This window comes from Capsicum annuum, chromosome 11, assembly GCF_002878395.1.
Source record: "Capsicum annuum cultivar UCD-10X-F1 chromosome 11, UCD10Xv1.1, whole genome shotgun sequence".
In the NCBI taxonomy this organism is placed as follows: Eukaryota; Viridiplantae; Streptophyta; class Magnoliopsida; order Solanales; family Solanaceae; genus Capsicum; species Capsicum annuum.
Window position 1 is genome coordinate 235,339,746 of NC_061121.1, and position 23,995 is coordinate 235,363,740.

Genomic DNA, 23,995 nt, shown 5'->3' on the forward strand with positions numbered 1-23,995 from the left:
TAAATCCAATAAGTGCAAACAAATGAGACCTGAAAGTAGTTTGTCTGGTCAAGTTTCGACCATGTTTTGTCCATTTGTACCACACCCCAGTTTTGATTTCACTTTGGATGATATCGTGCAACTTAAAACCCAATTCAAAATATATTGTGTTGTCAACCATATAAATTGGACTAAATAAACTTAGTGCCAGAATTCGCCTCTGAAGAGGTAGTTGAGATGTAATGAAAGTAAAGGCTTATAAAAGATTAGCCTCGGAAAAAGTGCCTGAGAGCATCTCTGTTTCTCTAAATAAAGTTGCATCTCCCTCACTATGATTTTTTTGGCCGTAATACACACTTGCGACTAACTAAATGATATATTGTTTCATCCTCTACCCTTTCTGAAAAGAATTGAAGTTGAATGATCAAATGTTATTAGCATTTATCTCCTTGCTTGATGAAAGAGGGAGTTTACCTGGTATCCTAGCATGGTAATGATCCTGTTCGTACTCTTATTCAATGATTGAATTTGGTAATGTTTTCTTGAGTTAGGCTCTTGATATGGGATGGTGAGAGTTATACATAAACTCAGATGCTGAAAATCTTTTTTTTCCCTTGTAAGATAAAGATGTAAACTTCTATCTTTAAAGTTTGTATTACTATTTGTGTGCATAAATGATTCTTATTAAGTAAATATATCGAAAGCACTGTTAACAGAAATGCTATCCATTTTTATTTATTCACTTTTTTTTCTATTATCCAAACAGGGGTTCTTGATTTTTCCTTCAATTTAACCTGATCAGTGCAGTTAAGTTTATGTGTGAAGTGTCTTGTGCTATTGTAGATGGCTTTTAACAAGTGGAGAAATGTTGGTATTCATGAATGAAATTTCATTCCCATCACCCTCCTTGTAATTTATAGAATTTATGGTAACTCAAATGCATGGACAAGGCTGCATTTGGTATCCTATTTTTGTTACTGCTAAGCATTTTGAATTTGTGTTACTTGTACGTTGCTTCAGTATCTTGATGACAAGTCAAAAATAAAAGATGCAGTTAGGATGGCCGAGGTAATCACAAATTCTATTGTGCTTCGGTTAGTACCTAATATTTTGGTTGAGCCGTCTTTTCTTTCAGATTGGATTGACATCAACCTGGACGCTTGATGATTTTAAGGTTGCAATCGCCAAGTATATTAGCTCTCCACGAATGTCAGATACCAACTTAAAGGTCTAATTATGGCTAAGCATTGTTTACTGTTTCACATCGACCCATGTTGAATTGAATGTTGTGAAAAGTGAAGTACCCCATTCACTAAATGGATTTCTATGTATTTGTCCCTTTTTTTTCCTTGGGACAGGTCCTGCATAAGATAAGTGGATTGAGTGCAAAAGCATTAGTAGCACTTCCATGTTATGTTTCACTGGAAGTCGGTCAGTTTATGATTGCTAAATTGGCAACTCGTAGGTAGTCAACTGTGGTTAGTGGCCATTTTAATCAGTATTAAACATAACCTGCCCCACATTAAATTTGGATCTTCTTGTAATAGAGTTAATAGAAGAGTAGTGTGTCAATTAACAAGTAAGCCTAAAACCTTCAAGAATAAAGACGAGGACCACATTGACGAAATATTTGGTGTTAGCTTTTACTTCCAATTCTTCAATTTTGGTACCATTTTCCTTAGTTTTTATTTCCTGGACGGCGGTTTTTAATATTACACCTACCGCACATATCTTAAGTTGCTTAATTCAAAGCAATTTGCCTTGTAGTTTTCTGTTTTTGACGGTTAGTGGATAAGAGTTTAACTCTACAAAACTGGTTATACAGCATAACTGGATGATATCAACGATCATTTGCTATTTTTGTAATGAGGATATTCTTCATATATCATTTGGATTTTGGAGGTTATTTATGGTCATGACGTATAATCTATGTATGTGGGAAGAGGGAATTGCAAGGGGTATCTTGTCGAAGAATTATGCTTAGATGGTTGGGTTTCTTAAGGCTTTTAGTTTACTTTCAATAGCTCAAAACTTTTGTAAAGTATTTTATCAAAGATTATAATGTGAGGAGTTAGTCCAAAAGATGGTAATAATACTCTTACATTATATCCCCCTTGCCTTCCAAACGAAGGAATAAGAGGACATACATGGATTATACTGAATCTTATTCCATACTTCCTTTCTAAACTTTATGTTCTACACGTTTGGGCTTGCTGGGTCATTGAGTATTTCACCTGCATAGTTTGTCTTTGAGGAGTTACTGGAAAGGGCTAGGGAGAAAGAAGAAAAAGAAGCTAAAAATCGTAAACGTCTAGCAGATGAGTTCTATGAACTTCTTCATGCATCAAAGGTATAGTAAACAGTTTACAATCTCTCACATTACAATGGATGGGATCCCATGATATTTCCTTTAAACAATAATCTATTTGTTTGTTGTGGTTGTAGGAAATTACTGCATCATCGAAATGGGAGGACTGCAAATCCCTCTTCAGATATAGGCAAGTAGCTTCTTTTGCTTTTATTGATCTAGAATTAGTAACATGATTTCAAGGACCATTGGAGAATGATAATTGATATTATTTTCAAGGACCAAATCCTTCAATATTCTAAACTCAGTAATTCACATAGTTCTAGAATGTAGCTTAGAATAATAGATGTGTTGAATGATTTGTTGTTTTATATTCCTCAACATTTAGGTGGGCGATTTCTTTATAGTATTAGCATGAATTACCATTTTGCTAAGTGATTTTTAATGTTGAACTTATCCCTCTCGAAATTGGTTGATGTCAATTATTAGTTGTTCCAACACTGGGCGTTTAATAACTCTAGCAGTTAGTTTTTAAATTTCTAACATTTGTGATTGTTTTAGTTTTTTAATTTCTGGCATTTGTTATTGTTTCACGGTTCTGATGAAGTATGCTGCTAAATCTCTAGTTTCAATTTGTCTAGCCTTTTTTGCTATAAAATGAAATGCTCTGGATTTTTACTTTTTTATTCATAATCTCATGATTCTTATTATGTCGTAACATTGAATGTGAATTTCTTTGCTGTTATTATTTTACAAAATAATGGGTGATAAGGGCTTGCTGGTTGAAATATTTAACAAATTTGTTAATAAACTAAAAGAGAAGGAGCGCAAGAGTCAAGAGGATAAGGTACTTGAATTACTACAAACCCTTATTCTTCTGCTACTTTGGGGTAGGGGTAGTAGATGTGTGGATGTGATTCTGGTTGATATTTTTCTTGCGGAAATTTAGACTTTTTGAGACTCACCACTTAATTTTGAAAAGGAATTAAGAAACCTTTAGAGAGTCACTATAAATGATTTAAAATAAAAAAATCATTTTAAGTTAGAGATTTCAGATAAGCGGTTCCTATTAACATTTTAGAAAGGTATCAGGCACCTAAAATGTCTGCTAACTTGTGGTTATCCGGACTGTTTGAAAATCGTCTTTTGATTAACTTTGAAAAAGTTTATTTTTTGAAAAGAAAAGCGATTTTAGGAATATTTTGGTATTTATGCAAAACCAATTTTTTTGCGACTTGACTAAGGATTTTACTAGGTCCGCAAAACACACGTAAAACAAGTAAGCAAATAGAAAAAAGGGAAAGGGGAGAAGTAGTAATTTAGGCTTTTAACCCCAAACCGTCGACCCTGTCCTAATCTAGTTAGGTTTTTGACCCGTCTTTCACCTGTCTTAATTTTATGTTTTCGAGTCCTTTTCGGCTCGAGTCTCGCTCCACCTGTTTTAAATTTACAACTTTAGCTTCGAGGCCCAAATAAATAAATAAATAAGTCACTAAATAAAAAAAATATAAATAAGTAAATAAATAAATAATGGAAACAATGGATAAATAAATCAATAAAGAAGAAATAACGAGATTTTCAAGTCCCCTTTGCCGCTTCAAAGATGAAACTTTAACCCATTCTTCTTTCGATTCCTCGTATCGATACGCCATGTGATGGATTCTTGTATTTTCTTTTGGGCTTAACTTGGAAGGATAGGCCTCATTGGCCCATTTATGAAATGCAAAGAGAGAAAGGGCCCATTTGAACTTCAAGAGGGGTGCATGCAAAAAAAGGAATGAAGAAATTAACATACGTCCAAGATTTTAACAATTAATAAGCTATAGCATTCCTGCTTCATTCAAATACACTAATACACAGGTAAAAATGCCACAGGAGAAAAAGTCTATAATGTTTGAATAAAATGTTCATAATCAATTAAAGAAATTTTAACTACAGGAGGAAATAAAGCTTTAACAAGAAATTCTTATGGTCTTTAGCGAAATAAAGAAAATAATTTATCACTTTAATGCCACAAAAGGACCCAATTAATCATGTCACAAAAAAGATTTACAACTCCTGGATCATACTACATAAACGATGGATCACAAGCAACGCTCAAATTCCAGAATGCCAAACATACAAAATTAAAGACTTAATCACTTTAAGCAAGGAATACGATAGCTGAAACTTCATGAAAAGCAAGGCTGAAATGATAATGCCTTCATTACCACTGGGTTAACAAACAGATGAGATTCAAACACTGCATAAACCCAATTTTAGGTAACTTAATCATGAGACAAGATGCCATAACTTATATGCGAACAAGAAAAGCAAGAAAGGAAAGAAACATTAGCCCGTCAAACTTTAATTTGTTCTTATGAGTCAATTACTGCAAATTGAATTAGCCATGAAGAAAACATAATTCAGCCCTATGGTCCACTCTCATATTTTAAAATAAACTTTAGAATCAAATGAGACTATTGTACATCGAGAGTGGCAAGTCAGAAGAAAATAACATTCGAGTTCTTATTTATAACAATTTCCTGCGTTTGAGCGAAAAAGATATGCGAAAAAGCTGCCTAATATTTATTCTTTGAATATTTTTTCGAATTTCAAAAATATGTAAATATTTTACTCTCCTACTCTATGAAATACAAAGCAACATCGAATATGAGACCAGCAAAATAGTTTCTAAAGTCGGAGCATTAAACCTAACTAGTAACATTCAGAATAAAATGAGAGAGATCAAGCATGAACGACAGCAAATCAAACACGGGCAAGAATGAGTTTTTTAGTAGAACAATATATCAAACACCAAAATACTATTCCTTCCAGGCCTCTACAACAGTCATTCCCAGCAAACAAAAGTGGAACCACGAAGAAGAAAATGATAACCACAACAAAATTAAAAAGAAAGGTGTATTTACCTCTTTTGGGGCAGCAAAATGGGATAACGAGATGATGATAGGATTCCGACCACCGAAAAACTCATAAATGCTTCGACAGTTCAGACACACCTCCTAAGAATGTATGTTTCTCAGGCGTAAAGAGAATATTTTTTCCCTCTGAGAACCCCCCTTTCGAACCCCTTTTTTTTTTGTATTTCTGAATTTTTGAAGATTTTTGCTAACCCCAAATTTTCAACCCAAAACTTTTGAACACCTTTGCCTCTAAAATTTCGAAATCCAAAGAGAAAGATGAGGAGAACCCATAAAGGAAAGGAGAGGCCAGTGAAAAAAAATTCCAAAATCCCCAAAAAAATCCCTTTTTCTTTCTTTAAAGAGAGCTACTTATAGAAGGGGATTGAGGGTTCATTTTTGAAATACAAAAGATTCGGACCCTAATGAACTGTACCGCTATTTTGATTTTCTTGAACGGAATTCCAAAAAGTGGCCAATAGAAAATTGGTGGAAAGGGAATAATCTTCACAAGCCAATGAAAATACTCCACTTATGTACGAATTCGTATACCTCTATCCGAGAATTTTGGGATTTGAACATTGGATGAGACACCTAAGTGTGTTTTTAGAAGATTCTTGGAATCTTCTCGTATGGATTCGCGTGGAACGCACATGGTCATAAAGAGGAAAAAGAAAACGGGTTGGATTCAGGTGCTATGTCCTATTTGAAGTCATCCGCACATGTGGTTTTGATTTGAGATTTTCATACTCTCGGATGCTCTTGACAATACTTCAAGCAAAAAGTGTTAGTGCTAAACATAATTCATGAAAGAGGTATGCAGTCTTTTACCATATCTCCATGTGAGTTGTGGCCTAAAAAATAGAGTCATCTCTTCATATACCTGTTTCGAATGAAATAACTGGCAAAACCAAACACAACAACCCTCTTGGTTGTTGTATAATTATGACATTTATCAGTTGAACATGTATTTAAAGTGGGTGGCCCTTTCGGACACCGGTGATACTATATGCAAAACAGTTTCTACAATCGTGTAATCTTGTGCTGGAGTGGCAACCCTTTGGGTACCTATATCATTTGTTGCATGTGGAATGATAACCTCTTCGATTATAGCCGATGATTGATTTATAAATTTTTTTTTAAATTATCAATCTTTGGATAATCTTACGCATTATTTGATGTTGGATACGAGGCGACTTACAGATATCCTTTTGATTTATAAATTTTAGGTAATCCTGCACATTATCCAACTTTAAATAAGAAATGACTTACAGATATCCCTCAAATCGCTAGCTTTCAGGTGTTCCTGCTCATCATCCGACCTTGGATACAATATGACTTATAGATAATCCTTCAAATTGTTAGTCTTTGGGTAATCTTGCACATAATCGATCTTGGATATGACACGGCTTGTAGAGAACCCTTGGACATATCAATTTGATAATCTTGCATATTCTCCGGTTAGGATTTAGTTATGACTTATGGATAACCTTTGAACTATCAATTTTTGGGCGATCTTGCACACTATCCAGTTAGGATATTGTTGTGGCTTACGGATGACCTACAAGCTATCAACTCATAGGTGATCTTGTACACTATTCTATTTTAAATAATATGACTTATAGATGACCCTCAAATTGTCAATTTCTAGGAAATCTTATATATTATTCATTCTTAGATAGCGACTTAAAGGTGTCCCTTCAAATCGTGTGCTCTCGATGTATTCAGATGCTGATTCATAAAATGATAAGATACCCTCGACGCTAGCGTTTATGTCTTACGTGTCAACAGATATAAAATAATGATGATATCCTAGACACCAGCATTGTGTATTGAGTGTTAATAGATATATTGAATGCTCATGATATCCTCGATGCCAGCATTATGTCTTACGTGTCAGTAGATATATTGAATGATGAAGATATCCTCAATGCTAGCGTTCTGTCTTATGCGTCAATAGATATTGCATGATGATGATATCCTCGACACCAATGTTGTGTCTTGCATGTCAATAGATATTGCATGATGATGATATCCTCGACGCCAGCATTGTGTCTTGCGTGTTAACAGATATATAATAATGATGATATCCTCGACGCCAGTGTTGTCTCTAGTGCATCAATAGATATTGAATGATGATGATATCCTCGACGCCAGCATTGTGTCTTGCGTGTCAACAGATATATTGAATGCTGATGATATCCTCGACGCCAGCATTGTGTCTTGCGTGTCAACAGATATATTGAATGCTGATGATATCCTCGACGCCAGGGTTGTGTCTAGCGCGCCAACAGATATTGAATGATGATGATATCCTCGACGCCAGCGATTAGTAGACACATAGTCTCTTTTGCTAGCGACTATTTTTTTTAGAAAAATTCTAAATACAATATTTGTAAAGAAGACAAGACACTTTTGTTTGTCCTCCATGATCTCAAGAAATGAGATGGACAATTCGAATAGTCGTCAATGAATGGGTGTTGAGCTGGTTTTTGGGCTACCAAAAGTACCATTATTAAGCCTTATATGATTTGTCATGGCTCCCGACTTGCTTGGGGATTTTTCGAAAGAAACGCTCATTTTGTGTATCGATCCCTGCATCCACAAAAAAATGATTAGTTTGAAAGAAACTACTCCATATTGACCTCCTACGATCCTTGATTTTCCCTCACCATCTTTTAGGTATTTCATCATGTTTAGACTTCCACCCTTGACTCCCCGTCCTAATTGATGTCTAGGCAATCACTAAGTAAAAGATTTACACAGATTTTTTTCAAAGTACTCTTAATTTTTTAGAAAATAGTTTCAAGAACTCCTTCAAAACTTCAAAAAATCTCTACCAGTCATGTAGTACTATCCAAATACCTTATAATTTGCTACATACCTTCTCATAAGTAGTACTAGTTTACAACTACCAACGAAAAAAGTCAAGGGGTAAGGTCACATAATAGACATGATCAACCTTAATCTGATATTATAACCCCATACGATCTTATCTACTTATGCTGATTTCTCACCTCATACTTACTTACTCAAGCATACATTTAGACTGCCTTCAAATTCCTCAAACAACCATGAGTCTATATTCATAACTTACTCGCTAATATAGCCATTTTTCACATTCAAGCAACCAACAAATCTCCCTGACTAACAACTCATTCTCTACCTTATACTAAACTAACTCACAAGGATTAATCACCTCTTTACCAACTCCATCTCATGCAAACAGATTCAGCCATATATATATTAAACCAACAAAAAAACAACAAGTTGCTAGTGAATCGAAATAGGCCTCACATGGCTTCACTAGACTTTGGTTTTGTATTTTAAGCAAGAAAATGAGATGGACGACAAGGCAACTATGCTAGTGAATCGAAAGAGCCCCACACGGCTTCACTAGACTTTAATTTTTTTTTTCAAAAACACCATGATAACAAGATTACATATTACAAGAGATAGGAAATTGACACATAATATTTAATGGTTTAAGAATACACATCTTACTCTGTATAAATAAAAATCTGAGTAAAATACTTCCCCTATGGACTACCATAATATCCACACATGCTACTAGCTACCACATTAGTTTATCACTATAAAGGGGTAAATCATCCTCAAATATCGGTTATTCAACTGAAATATTCATTTACACCAAAAATCACCCTCACTCTGACTTCTAACTTTGTGACTTCACATCACTAACTTCTTGGTCTAATTTCATTACCGATAGATCATGACTACAGCACTTTAACTTATGCTACTATTTGGGTGGAAATACAGCTCCAACATTCTGCTATACACCGTCCACATCTGTATCAAGATTTTTGGGAGGGACTAGATGCACTTAATACCTTAAGCTAGAAAGAACGATTCCATCAGGATCAATGTTTACATCAGAATCAACACATATTGAAGCACCAACAGACTTCTCTCGAGTCTTTGCACAATTTTTTTTCTTACATAACACAATCGGAAAAGACTATATCATGTAGATTCTAAACTTTTTGCACTTGAATCACCCCAATAATGGGACATTTCTGAGAACATCAGAGTAAGGAAAGAATTTGGGATGACTTTACTTTCATATGGGCGACACCATACCACTAATGACAGTATGAAAGAGGAATATTTTAACGCTATTGCACGAACTGGAACATGAAAAAAAAGAGACATTTCTAAACGCCTAGTAGCCTCCTACTTATAAGTGTGGTGCGCTACACACCCATAAATAAGACTCTACCCAACGTGATTTTGCAGACACCCTGGGACCATGAACCATGCTTTGATACCTAGTTTTTCACGACCCGAACTCGGGCCCTAGCCATGATGAGCATTTTGAACCATGAAGGCCCGAAATACCCCTATTTATCTGATAATCATGCACATAACTCATATGACAAAATAAATGCAGAAGATAAAAAATATTACGAAAACATGGTCAAGAATCATATGAAATCAGTAAAGGGGAATAATGTCCCACAATCTCAACACAACATCTCTATAACGTCTGCGAAATCTCTAATATATGACTAAAATAAATATCTATCGTAAAAATGGGACAAGGCCCCCAGTAGATCCAAAACTAATAAATGATAAATGAATTTGCCAGATATCAGGCCTTCCGAAATATAGAAGGCTCACCAAGTGACTCTGCAAATATAGTTGAGAGCCATTATAAAGCAGTTTCATATCAAATCATTTGAAAACACATGGGCGTAATGTAATTGTTTTCAACAACAATGTAATGCAGTTGAGCTAGGTGGAATACCCTAACCAGAGTCCCAACTTGGGAATGACATAAAGTCAGGTACACAAGATCACAAAGCAGGGTACCAAATTCTCATGTCGGCAAACACGATTTCCAGCGATGATCCCTTACACTCAAACACCTTCTTCGGGCATCCACCTATCTCATGTAATATCAATGCAATCAAATTTTATTTGATTCAATCACATATCATATTCTGTAGGGTATCTTCATACCCGACTTGCAATCCATCAATATCACATCATTCTTCTCATTCAACCATTGTATTCAATATGTTTCAACATAAATAGCCCTCTCGTTTTCAAGGAAAAATCATATCAATTCTTAAAACATTTCATGTCATGCTTTTCAAGAGGTTTTCAAACAATTTACATCATACGAACATTTAAAACAAATTCACATCAAGAGAGGGATTTCATATAATTCATGCTCTCAAATTAACATCTTTTCGAAACACATGCATATACATATATAATATGTCAAATCACTTTGAAAATAGGCCTAAAGACCAAATCAATATTATAGAAACGTTCAAAACATGATTATATTCATAGTTTCAAAATCCCCATTGTAAAACATGAATTTAAAGGCCCATGAGATTTTAGGATAACCCCACGTATCTCTATATGCGAAGATGATAGGTGTTTCTTGAAGCCTACGTTTTGGGGATTCCAAATATGCAATTAGTTTCAAAAACCCACGGTTGAATCTTGAGTTGCTTGAGTTTTTATTTTGAAACCCTAAGGAGAGTTCTTGAGCAATTTTGATGAATGAAGGTGTTTTTTGGGGTATTTGGGGACTGAATTTCGTGTTTATGACTAAATAAGGGTGGGAAAAAGACCATTTTTCCTTAAAAATGGAGTGTTTAAGTCACTTGAGTAGTAATGTATGCGGCGCACACCTTATTGCATAATATAGGTTGTGCGGCACACTCTTTATCACACATATTAGGTTGTGCGTCGCACACCTTATGGCATAAGTTAGGGTGTGCATCGCACACCTTATGCTGCATGACATACTCCACTTTGCAAAGCTATAACTTCTTCCTCGGGTGTCGGATTTTTGCTAAATTGGTATCTTGGAAAGATAATTTGAAGGAATTTCATTTGATATATAGTAGGCACTCTAATTCAATATATACAAAGAGTAATGACCGATTGAAGTTGACCCAAGTTTTGATGCTTACTAAAACTCAATCGATGGAAAAGCTTTCAACTCGTCCTTGAGTTAGGGGACCTCTATGATCTCAATTCATTCTCAACTAGATTTATACACCACATAGTTTATTAAAACACTATATTCACAATAGATTAATGGTTTTTGGAATGTGTACAAGTAGAAATGAAAATTTACATTCAAGTCTGAAAGTATGGGGTGTTACAAAAAATTATAGGGTTATTGGTTTGGTTTGATATTTTCTTATTGGGTTATTGGGTAAAACAATAACCCAATAAAAAAAATATATATATATGGCTTATTATATATTTATCTTTTATTTCTACAAATTAACAAATCTATTATTTCAATTATATAAACTCTTAATTTCTCCTAACAACATTTAGTTCAAACTTGAAGATTTTTGTAAATTTAAACACTTTATGTAGGATTTTTGTTGCAACTAAGATTCATTTTTTACATGTTAGTTACTACTGTTTCGATGAATCTTTTTACATGTTAGTTACTACTATTTCGATTTTATGAGTATTTTCTTATCGGTTTAACCGAAAACCGAATCGTTAAGGACTAAAAAACAAAAAAAAATTTTTTTATTGGTTTGGTTATTGGTTTAGCATATTTAAAAACTAAAAACCGATAAATCAAAAGATAATATGTAAAACCCAACCAAACCGACCGATGCACTTCCCTAGACACAAACGCTTTAATTACTTGACAAATTGTATGAGATGCACACATTTTGCATGACAAATTGCGATACAATACTCGTATATATATATTTATTTTAACTTTATATGATATTCTAAGTATTTATTTTGCAACACTCGAAATTAAAATATATAAATATTTATTGATGATGTCAAGTTGAAAACACATTTATGTATTATGTCAAACGCATAATTCATTTTTTGAACTATAGCTATAGCATGTAGCATGAGTGAATTTACTTTAATTTTAAGTTGATGAATTCACCTAACATTACTACAATTAGTAGAGTAATGAGAAAAATTAAATTCATTGCTATTTATTTATATTTTAAAAAGGCAAGGTGGAGTCAGAGTGCAATTATCATAATTAAAGACGAGCTAAAGGTATAATTAAATGAGAAGCATGGAGTCTTTTGATAGAGTGTATTAAAAAATTAATAACAACAACAACAATAAATTCAGTGTATTTCCACATAGTGAGGTCTGGGGTGGGTAAGATGTACGTAGTCCATATCACTACCTCCGGAGAAGTAGAAAGACTGTTTTCGATAGACTCCCGGCTCAAGACAAGAAATAATAATCAAATCTATGATATAGCATGGAATGTATTACGTAAAAATTAATGCATCCATTAATTTAATGTGTATTAGTAGTCCCTTATTTGATATATATCTTTTTATCTTATGTATAACTAATGCAAAAATTAGTTATATACTCTATTGTGTATTGAGGTGTGTATTACTAATACCTCTAAATTTATGACATTAGTAATGCAATGGATCTAATGCATGCATTAACATGCTTAAAATGGGGGTATTATGTAAAAAAAATTATGTAATTCGTGTTATTTTTAATACTTTGAATCAAATACTGTATAAGAAATAACAACAGCAACAACAACACGCAGTGTATTCCCACATAGTGGGGTCTGGAGGGGTTAGTGTATGCAGATCATATCACTACTCAGGTGAAGTAGAGATGATGTTTTCGATAGACTCCCAGCTTAAAATCATAATAATATACCAAACATAAAAGATAAATGCATATAAACTAATTCGATACGCAAAATAAAACTAACAATATAACAAATATCAAAGAAAATGTATATAAATTAGTACCGTGTGAAAAAATAGTCAATCTACCAAGAAGTGTCAGCTTTGTGTTGGGTGGTTGGTAGTAAAGAAAGTGTCAACTTTCCCAAAAAGAAAAACCCCAATAAAGAAAGAAGTCCCTCCACTTTCACCATTGATTCAATGTTATTTTTAATACGTAGAATCAAATACCGTGTAAGAAAATAGAAGCATAATTAATGCAAATATTATCAATATACCATATTTTATATTATTTTAATAAGAAAATACTCTAATTAATTTTGTTGAATTTATCTATCTATATAATAAAGGAAGATAGTCTAGCCTAAAACTAAGACAAGTGTCATATTGAGAACTACCTATTTGAATTTCTATAACAAAAAACCATCATTTCATAATAAAAAGCTATTTTATTGATTATTTAAATATTTAATATTATTTCATATTTCATAATTAATAAATTACATTTCATATGTTTTCAATAATAGTATTATAATAAAATAAATATGAATGATTTCATTAGAATTGACTCAAAGAAATATTACAAGAAAAAATTATTTAAGAGAATAACCAATTAATAAATAGTAACTGATCAATTTATATAGAAAATATTGTAATCATTCTGAATAAAAGATATTAAAAAAAGGTGTCATCCCTCAAAATAATTAAGTTTGACCTATTTTTGTAAACAAATAAAAGAATGAATAGAAGAAAATCCGTAATTAGGGAAAAAATAGTTGTTACCTTATTTGAGTTTTTAGCAAATTATAAAGATAATAATAATAAATTGATTATAATTAAATTATAAATTTATAAGAAATATTTTAAAAATAAATTAGTAATTAGGAAAATAAATAATTGTTACCTTTTTAAAATTCTTTCCAAAATTAAAAAGGTAATTGATATCAATTTAATGTAATCAATCTATAAAAACATGAGAAATTCATGGGATTGAATTTCCAAAATTATAAAGGTAATTAATATCAATTATTTCATATTTGAGCCCTTTATACAATTTTTAATTAATTATAATCAAGCTACAAAATTAGGAAAGATTTATGGTAAATAAATATAATATTAATAATAATTTTATTTCTATCAAATTAATTAGATTAAATTGAACTAGAAATTAGTTAATATTGATAATTACTTTAATAAAAAATATATGGAAAGATTCATAATTGATATGCATATATTGGTAAAAAAACAACGAACGTTGACTATTACTTTAGCTATATATATATATTTTAAAATTTACATACAAAACTAAATTTAAGGAACTTGAGTGTATATATTATGATCATAAAATTGATTCTAATTAATTGAAATTAATTAGTTGATTGTATAGTTTTATTACAACAATTTCGTACATCATTTATTTAATAAAAATACATATAATTAATTGATTGATTTTGTGTAATCTACTATGATTTTATTAATTCAAATGCAATGATTTTTAAATGATTAGTTTGGATTATAAAAATAAAGGTGATTAGTGTATAACTTTAGCATTTCTTATGTATTAAAAATGATTTATAGAAAAAAAAATGTCATTCCTCAAAACAATTAAATTTGGACTATTTTAGTGAAACAATGCAAGATTGAATATAAGAAAATCCGTAATTAAGAAAAGAAATAATTGTCACCTTATTTAAGTTTTTAGCAAATTGTAAAGATAATTAAATAATCAAATTGTAAATTGATAAGAAATTTTTGACAAAATAAATCAATAATTAGGAAAATAAATAATCTTTACCTTTTTAAAATTCTTCCAAAAATTATAAAGGTAATTAATATCAATTGTTTCCATATTTGAGTCCTTTATGTAATTGTAGATTAATTAAATATAATGAAGCTATAAAATTAGGACAGATTTATGGTTAACAAATAAATAATATTAATAAAAATTGTATTGTTATCAGACTAATTAGATTAAATTGCGGTAAAAATTAGTTAATATTGACAATTATTTTAATAAAGAATATATGCAAAGTTCCGTAATTGATATACATATATTGATTAAAAAAACAATGAACATTGACTACTACTTTAGCCATAAATATATTTTGAAATTTACAACATTAAATTTAAGGAACTTTAGTCTATATATTATGATCATAAAATTTAATCTAATTAAGTGAAATTAATTAGTTGATTGTGTAGTCTTATTACAATTCTATCATAGTTTATTTATTTAATGGAAATATATATCATTTATTAACTGATTTTGTACAATCTACTATGATCTTATTAATTCAAATGAAACAATTTTTAAATGGTAATTAGACTATAAAAAGAAAGGAGATTATTGTACGACTTTAGTATTTCTTATGTATTAAAATAAGATCTAGAGATAAAAGAAATGCAATATTACAATATTTTTGGGTTATTTAATTAATTTATCACGTTTCAAAATATTTTTTATATCAATTCAGTGATGTTTATATGGAAAAGTTAAATTTTGAAAAAATAAATATCTTAAATTTCATAATTTAAGTTAATTTGTATGCTAATTTGAAAAAATTAATTTATAGTTTACATTTTATTTCTATTATATGAAAAATTTGACCTCATATGGCTATTTATAGCCATTGAATAACACAAAATATTTGTTACACTTTTCTTCTCTCTCTCTCTCATAGGTGTTTCTCAAGTTTTTCATTATGAGTATGTAAATATTCACTTGCCATATTTCTGGATCCTTGTAAATATTCACTTGCCATATACAGATCCTTGTAAATATTTACTTGCAATTTACAAATCCTTGTTAGTTGTATATATGCATTGTACGATGATGAATGAAAGACACAAAAAAAAAGTTTTCTCCATTCTAGTCTTTTGCTATTTTTACATTTCAATAAAAAAAAATGACAAGAATCCTACAGATTCTGTCAACCTTTTGCCGGCTCTTACTCTTTCAACTCTTTGATTCAGTAATTTCTCTTTTTTTTCATTATTTACCATGATTATTTGTTTTATCAGAAGGATTTGATAAGTTCTTTGAATTGTTCTTGTGCTATTTGTTTATGGGGTATTTTATTGATTTTCAGTAGAAGACTAGTAGTAAATAGTTTCGCGTCATGTCTCTTCTGGTAGAAGTATTAGTTATATTTTTCTTTTCTACTTGTTGTATCGTATATCTCTGTTTTCTTACTTTCTACTGTTGTTAATATCCTCGTATTTTTGCTTTCCTTGCCGAGGATTTATGGGAAACAAATATTCTACTTGCCAAGGTAGGGATTACGTATGTTGTTGTTGAAGAAGAAGTATGTAGAAAGAGAGATGTTTTGCTTTGTCTCATAAGTATTTAGTTAGCTTGCAGTATTTTTATGAATGGATAATGATTTGTGAGTGGCTGTTTATGAGTGTTTTGCTTTGTCCTTTGAAATCTCATGGACACTAGTTTAATTCATGTATAGTCTCCATACATAGAGATGATGAAGAACAACTTCTTCTTTTTTCGATCATCAACTAATGATGCAAACAAGACCCCTTCACCACCATTAAAGTCAAAGAAAGTTTCTTCTTCGAGGAGTGTTTCATTGTTATCTGGATTCTTCTATGACAGTGGTCAAGAATAAAGTATTTCACGGATCTGAGAAAATCTCCTCATGGTCACAGTAAGAAAGTTCATCCTAAGAAATCTGGTCGTGATTCAAGCCGATATGCATATCATTTTGCTGTAGCTTCCTTTTTCACACTTAAACTGATGTTTTAATTTGTATTTGCTTTTCCAAAGTAATAATAAATGTTTCTTCACGGAAGAGACCTTAGCGTTCTAGTGTTGATTCAGACTATTAGAAGATTGACAAAGGAGAAGGTACAAATGGCTTCTGAAGTTTCAAGCATGCTACAGAATCAAGTTGCTAAAAGGGATTCTGCTAAGGAAGAAGCCAGTATATTATAGGAAAAACTAAATTCATGGACACGAATATTGGAGACAGAAAAGAATGAGTTACAATCAGTACTAGAAAAGGAGTTGGATAGAAGATCCAACGATTAGTCTCTAAAACTTGAGAAATACCAAATTGAACAACATAGACTCCATGAAAGGGAGAGGGAGCTTGCAGAGCAGAATGTCTCTCTACAAAGGGAAGTCTTTTCATTTAATGAGAAGAAAGTAGATAATAGAATCAAGATGTCATTTTTGGAGAAACACCTTGAAGATTTGTCTAAGAGAATAGAGCAAGTGTCAGAGGAGAATCAAAATCTAAGTCAGCAGCTCACTCAGTTACAAGAAGAATATTGAGTAGCTCAAGACAATAGAGATTATGTCTGGGAAAACTACCATGAAAAGGTTAAAGATCTTAAATCGGAGACTTTGCTGACAACTGTGCTAAGGGAGAAGCTCTATTCTGAGGAGATGGACATAAAGCAACTTTAGGCTGATCTAGCTGCAATAGTTGGAGGTAACGACATTCTCAAATGTAAAGTGTAAAATACGTTGGACGCTCTTTCTTATGCCACACCCCAGTTGAAATATCTCGAGCTTCAGGTAATCAGGCAATGTTAAGATCTCGTTGCAATGGAATAGTTTTTATTTTTCAACTTTGTATACCTCATATTCATATATGATAGCCTGTTCGCATGTTACTCTCTCTGTATTAGCTTTTTACTTTTGCTTGATTTTAGGTTCATCTTTGTTCCATCTTAAGTTCACGATTTTCTTTATGAACTTGTATACATGAGTTGCTGGCATGTGGTAGTCTTCTGTGAAATGTCTAATTGCCTTAATATGTAATTACTTGAACCAACCAAGAACATGATAAACTTTGTGATATCCTCAAACTCACTGATCTAATTGAGATTTGATGTGGTAAAGTTACCCAAAGGGGTTTTGATAAGTTTGCTCATTTATCTGACTTAATTCTTGGACAAGCTCACGAGTTATCTACTGTGAATTTTAACAGATAAAAAGGATTCATGATTTGGTTGAACTTCTAGGCTATGAGTTTTTTTTGAATTTCTGATGAAATATTATTGGTGATCTTTGTGTCTTTCTTGTTTTTCATGGTTTACGGTTGATTCTGGCAGGTGCTAAAAAAGGATGAAAATATCAACCAGCTCACTAATAATTTTCAAGAATGCATGAAGGAACTTGGCGTTGTGAAGGCGATACAACCAAAAGTGTTTTAGGAGAGGGATTTCATGTGGGAGGAAGTTAAGAGCTACAGTGAGATGAACATGCTGTTGAATTATGAGATCAACATGTTGAAAAGAAAGGTAGATACCCTCGACGAAGACATTCTTATGAAAGAGGTTCAAAACACAATCTTGAAAGACTCGATAGGCAAACCTTTCGACCTTCTTGCAAGTCCTGATTCTCTATTGGAGTGATGGATGCTAAATGGCCAAACTATAGTTCATATTTTGTTCATTGACTATAGTGTTCATACTTCTCGTATACTTACTATTTTTACTCTTATTCTTTCCCCCCTTTGATACTTGTTAAATAGAAATTTTGCTTCTTTCTTTTGCAACTTTTTTGAATCTCCAATTGTAAACATTTCTTTTACTTGCTGGTGATCAAGACAATGAGCTTCTTTTGCTTCAGTTGCTTTTGTAAGTATTGGTTGTTTTTTGTCTTATGAAGCATTTAGTGAGTATTGGTGCTACCATTTTCTTCTCTTCTCTGAGGTAGAGGTATGGTTTGCATATATTCTGCCCGAATATACATCGGGTATGTTGTTGCTGTTGTATGGAGATTATGTGTATAATAACAATCGTATATTTGATGTTGCATCATCCATACTTTCATTCTTTGTAGGGAAAGCTCATTAAGCTTTCTGAGTTAACTTCTCATTGATGTATTTTTTGCCAGGAGGTTGCATTGGAAGGTACAAGCATACATGATATTGGTAAAACCAGCAAGCACTATATTTTTTTGAAAATGATAGCATATATACTATGTGGGCAGTATTTTCTTTATAAAAATGAGCCTCTCTATGCTTTACAGGCCTCCAAAATTGCAAAATGGATTCAGCACCCTCTACAAGAAACTCTTAATGTCAAAATAATAAGTTGTCTGATCTTATCTGCAACAAGAATGATGAGCACTATGTTCAGTTTAGAGCCTGTCCCTAAGCTCTTCTAGACTTATCCTTCTCTTTATTGCCTTCTATTTGCTTGTTATCTTTGTTCTTGCTAGAACCTGCATTTGAGAAACTTGTGTTGTTGTCTTAAGTTAATGTTTAAGTTTTCTTTCCTTACTGTAGTGCATCAAAATTCAACTTGTGGTGCTGCTGAAAATGTTGGAACTGCTACAAAACCTAATGGCATAACGCATGAACCTATACGTGCTGATAGACCCAATGCATTCAGTAATAATAGCTCATCTGTTCTCTCTTGCATACAAACAGCAGTTGATATTCCTTTTCAAATAGCAGGTCCATCCACGTTTGAGCTCCCGAACCACGCTCTTGTTGGGCCTGGGCGTAAAGGTGGTGTTAGAGTATGTGAAATTCCCATCTCGCAATGCTTCCCTCATGTGCTAGCTTTTAGGGTTGAGTTAGGCCCAAGATCCTTTCTTTACACAATCAACCATCTTTTCTTACATTGGAAATGGACAGAGCAGCTGTAGAGAATGTTTTCAACCTGATGGGGTTCAGGTGGGTAGAACCTGGGAGCATTAAAAAAGTACTAAGTAGCTGGATCAGGGATGTAAATGTACTAAAGGAGGAGAGAGAAAATTGTTCAACATGTATATGGTGGACAATTTGGACAGAAAGAAACAAGGGTTGTGTTGAGGATGTCCAAAAGATTAACATGAATAGTTTAGTACTTCTTTATTTTTGGTGTAAACACAATGATTAGCTCTAACAGAAAACATCATTGATGTGCTAGACAATTTATAAGCAATAGAAAGACAGAGTAAGATGTAATACTTTTTGAAGGGGGACATCATTCTTGTTGGCTAGGGATTTGAAAAAAGATGGGAAGAGCTCTATATAAGGACAGGGATGACTAATATGACAACTCTTTTTTTGGATGGAACATAATTTTTGTTATAAGATATGGAAGATATAAAGATAGGCCAAAATGTTCTCAACTAACAAACTTTTAAAATTAAGAGACAAAGAACGCTAAGCAATGGGTGTAACTCAAATATATTTGAATAGAAGGAATACCAGCTCCGAGAGAACAAAAAACACTCTCCAGTAGTCTAGTAAAAACAGTAGATCTTAAAATCCCACAGCTAAGAAAATTAATTTAAATTCTTCTTTAGATTAGAAAGTCACCTTGTTATATTATGTGTTCAGTGGGTTCTCATTTATACTGCTCATCATATTTTCTGCACTATATTTTTAACATTTTCTCTGAAGTCTATAATTTAATCTTCTTCACTTTGAACTTGGGCTCTGCAGGGCTCTGCATCTTGGACTTCTATATGTTGGTTCACTTGTAGTACTTCTTATGTATTCTATCCAATATGGTCTGACAGTAAAGGAATCAAACTGGCTTGGAGCTACGACATCAGCTGCCCTGATAATCCTTGGTAGTTCATTTCCTACCTATATCTATCTCCTTTTCTGACTCGTATTGTGAAATAATTTCTTATTTATTTGTGGTAAGTAATGAATTCACTAGCTTTTCATTCAATCAAATTGGAACTTGGGAGCTTTCTTGTATGGTTTTAAGCTTCTGAAAAGTCAATTCGTCATACTTTTTGTTTCCGGTATATCTCGGGTGTTCCTGATCTATTTTGGAGTTCATTACTGGTTTGTTGTTAACCCATACTAATTCATTTTCTTCCATAATCAAGTCTTCTTATACTTGTGGCATATGCATCCCTTTTAATATTATTTGTTGAATAGAAACTTCTAATCTTTTGTTATCAAAAAAAAAAATCTTCTAATCTTTTACTGCAACAATTTTATTTCAGGTAATTTGGACATTGTATCAGTTATGCAGTTGTAGCATCTGTGTTGTTGGGTGCTGCTGTTTCATGGTATTTATCAGTTACAGACCCATTAATAGCTAAATGAGGTGCCTTGCAGAGCACAGTTATCCTCCTTATAGAAGGTTTCCACAGAAAAGACCAAAATAGCTCTGCAAGCTCTTCTGAGGGGTGTGGCTTAAGTGTCAAACGCAGTAGTAGTGCTGATACTGGTCATCTTGGTAATGCAACTGTGCCTTGCACTGGTGATGGCAGTACTTGGAATAACATTGAGGGGATTAATAGTGATAAGAGCATAGACAGCGGAAGACCAAGTCTAGCTGTACGTAGTAGTTCCTTTCGTTCAGTTGTTCAAGAGCCTAAAGTAGGATCATTATATGTTGACAGAAATTTAGAGCATAATAGTTCATTGGTTGTTTGTTCTAGCAGTGTCCTTGAAAGCCAAGGCGTTGATTCTAGTACATCCACTTCTGCAAACTAACAGATACTGGACTTGAATTTGGCACTTGCATTTCAATAAAAGTTAGGTGATCCCAGGATTACATCTATGTTAAAGCGGAAAGAAAGACACACTGATCATGAATTAGCTAATTTATTGCAAGATAAAGGGATTGATCCTAATTTTCCAGTGATACTGAAGGAGAATGGATTGGACCCAATGATTCTAGCCTTGTTGTAGAGAAGTAGTTTGGACGCTGATCGAGAACATCGCGACAGTAACCCTCCTGTCACTGATTCAAATGATATTGAGGATATGTTACCTAATCATATTTCATTCTTGGAAGAACATAAACTCCAAGGATTAGGAAAGTGGCTTCAACGTTGTAGAGTAATGTTGCATCATTTAGCAGGAACTCCAGATCGAGCATGGCTTCTTTTCAATTTAATCTTCATTCTTGAAACCGTCGTTGTGGCTATCTTCCGACCACAGACAATAAAACTTTTGAATGCTACACACCAACAGGTAAGAAATGCATTAGTACTTTTAAAGATCAGTTTAGTGTATTTCGATTATGGTGTAGCTAAAATGTACTCCATGTTGTTGTATTTTCCATTTTCTAACAAAATTTTGTAACACCCCGCATTTCGAACAAGAATGGAAATCGTCATTTTCTTCACGTAAAGGTTCCAAAAGCTATAAATCCAATGCATGTTTAGTGTGTTAATAAATTATGAAGTGTGGAAACCTATTTGAGCATGAATTGAGATCATAAAGGTCCCCAAGCTCAAGGACAAGTTGAAAGTTTTCCTATCGTTCGAATTTTAGTGAGTGTTGAAATTTAGGTCAACTTCAATCGACTATTACTCTTTGTCTATATTGAATTAGAGTGCATATTATATATCAAATGAAAGGTATTCAAATTATCTTTCCAGCAATACCAATTTCGCAAAATTTCGACACCCGAGGAAGAAGTTATGGCTTTGCAAAATGGAGTATGTCGTGCAGCATAAGGTGTACGATGCACACCCTAACTTATGCCATAAGGTGTGCGACGCACAGCCCAATGTGTGCGATAAAGAGTGCACCGCACAACATATATTATGCGATAAGGTTTTTGCCGCATATATTATTGCTCAAGTGACTTTAACACTCCATTTTTGGGGCAAAATGGTCTTTTTCCCACCCTTATTTAGCCATAAATACGAAATTCAGTTCCCAAAATACCCTAAAATACACCTTCATTCATCAAAATTGCTCAAGAACTCTCTTTCGGGTTTCAAAATAAAATCCAAGAAACGATGGGTTTTTAAAACTAATTGCATATTTGGAATCCCCAGAACGTAGGCTTTAAGAAGCACCTATCGTCTTCGCATATAGAGGTACGTGGGGTTATCTCAAAAATATCATTGGGCTTAAAAATTCATGTTTTAAAAATGAGGATTTTGAAATTATGAATATAATCCCGTTTTAAATGTTTTATGATATTGATTTGGTCTTTAGGCCTATTCCCAAAGTGGTTTGATATATGATATATGTATATGCATGTATTCCAAAAAGATGTTAACTTGAGAGCATGAATTATATAAAATCCCTCTTTTTATATGATCTCATTTTAAATTCTCATATGATGTGAAATGTTTGAAATCAATTTGACAAGTGTGACATGAAATATTTTGGAAATGGTGATGGTTTTGACTTGCAACGAGAGGGTTGTTATTTTGAAATATGATGAATATATTGGTTGCATGAAAGAATGATGTGATATTGATGGCTTACAAGTCGGGTATGACGATACTCTATAGAATAAGATATGTGATTGAATTAAATAGAGTTTGATGCATTAATTTTACATAAGATAGGTGGATTCCCGAAGAAGGCATTTGAGTGTAAGGGCTCATCGCTGGAAACCGTGTTTACCGACATGGGGATTTAGTACCAGGCTAACTGATCTTGTGTACTTGACTTTATGTCATTCCCAAATTTGGACTATGGTTAAGAGCCCAGGCTAAGTGATCTTGAGAACTACTATACTTTATTGGGTTGAGACACCCTGCTGTGTGATCTTGTATGTCTTCCCCTCACTTATACTCTAATCTCGGCGGAAACCGAGATTTGACAGTTGGTGTAAATGTTATATATAGGGTATTCCACCTAGCTCAGCTACATTACATTGTTGTTGAAAACTATTACATTATGCCTATGTGTTTTCAAATGATTTGATATGAAACTGCTTTATAATGGTTCTCACCTATATTTGGAAAAAAAAATTATATTTTGTTTTTGGTTTCTCTGTGTACTAGTACTTTTGTATTAACCCCCTTCCCTCCCAGGTTTTGAGGCATAGTTTGGGGGTCCAGATAACCAGTATATCTCTTTCGACAGATTTACAGAATCAAGTGGTGAGCCTTCTATATTTTGGAAGGCCTGATGTCTGTCATTTCATGTATCATTTAGTAGTTTTGGGTCTATTGGGGGACTTGTCCCATTTTTCAGACAGTAATTTGTTTTAGTTATATATTAGAGATTTCGCAGAAGGTTGTTCAGATATCAGTATATGTTGTGGGACATTATTTCCCCTTTATTGATTTCATTTGATTTATGACCATGTTTTCTGTAATATTGTGTATCTTCCGCATTTCTGATTATCATATTAATTATGTGCATGATTACGAGATAGATAGAGGTGTTTTGGGCCTTCATGGTTCGGAATGCTCGTCACAGCCAGGG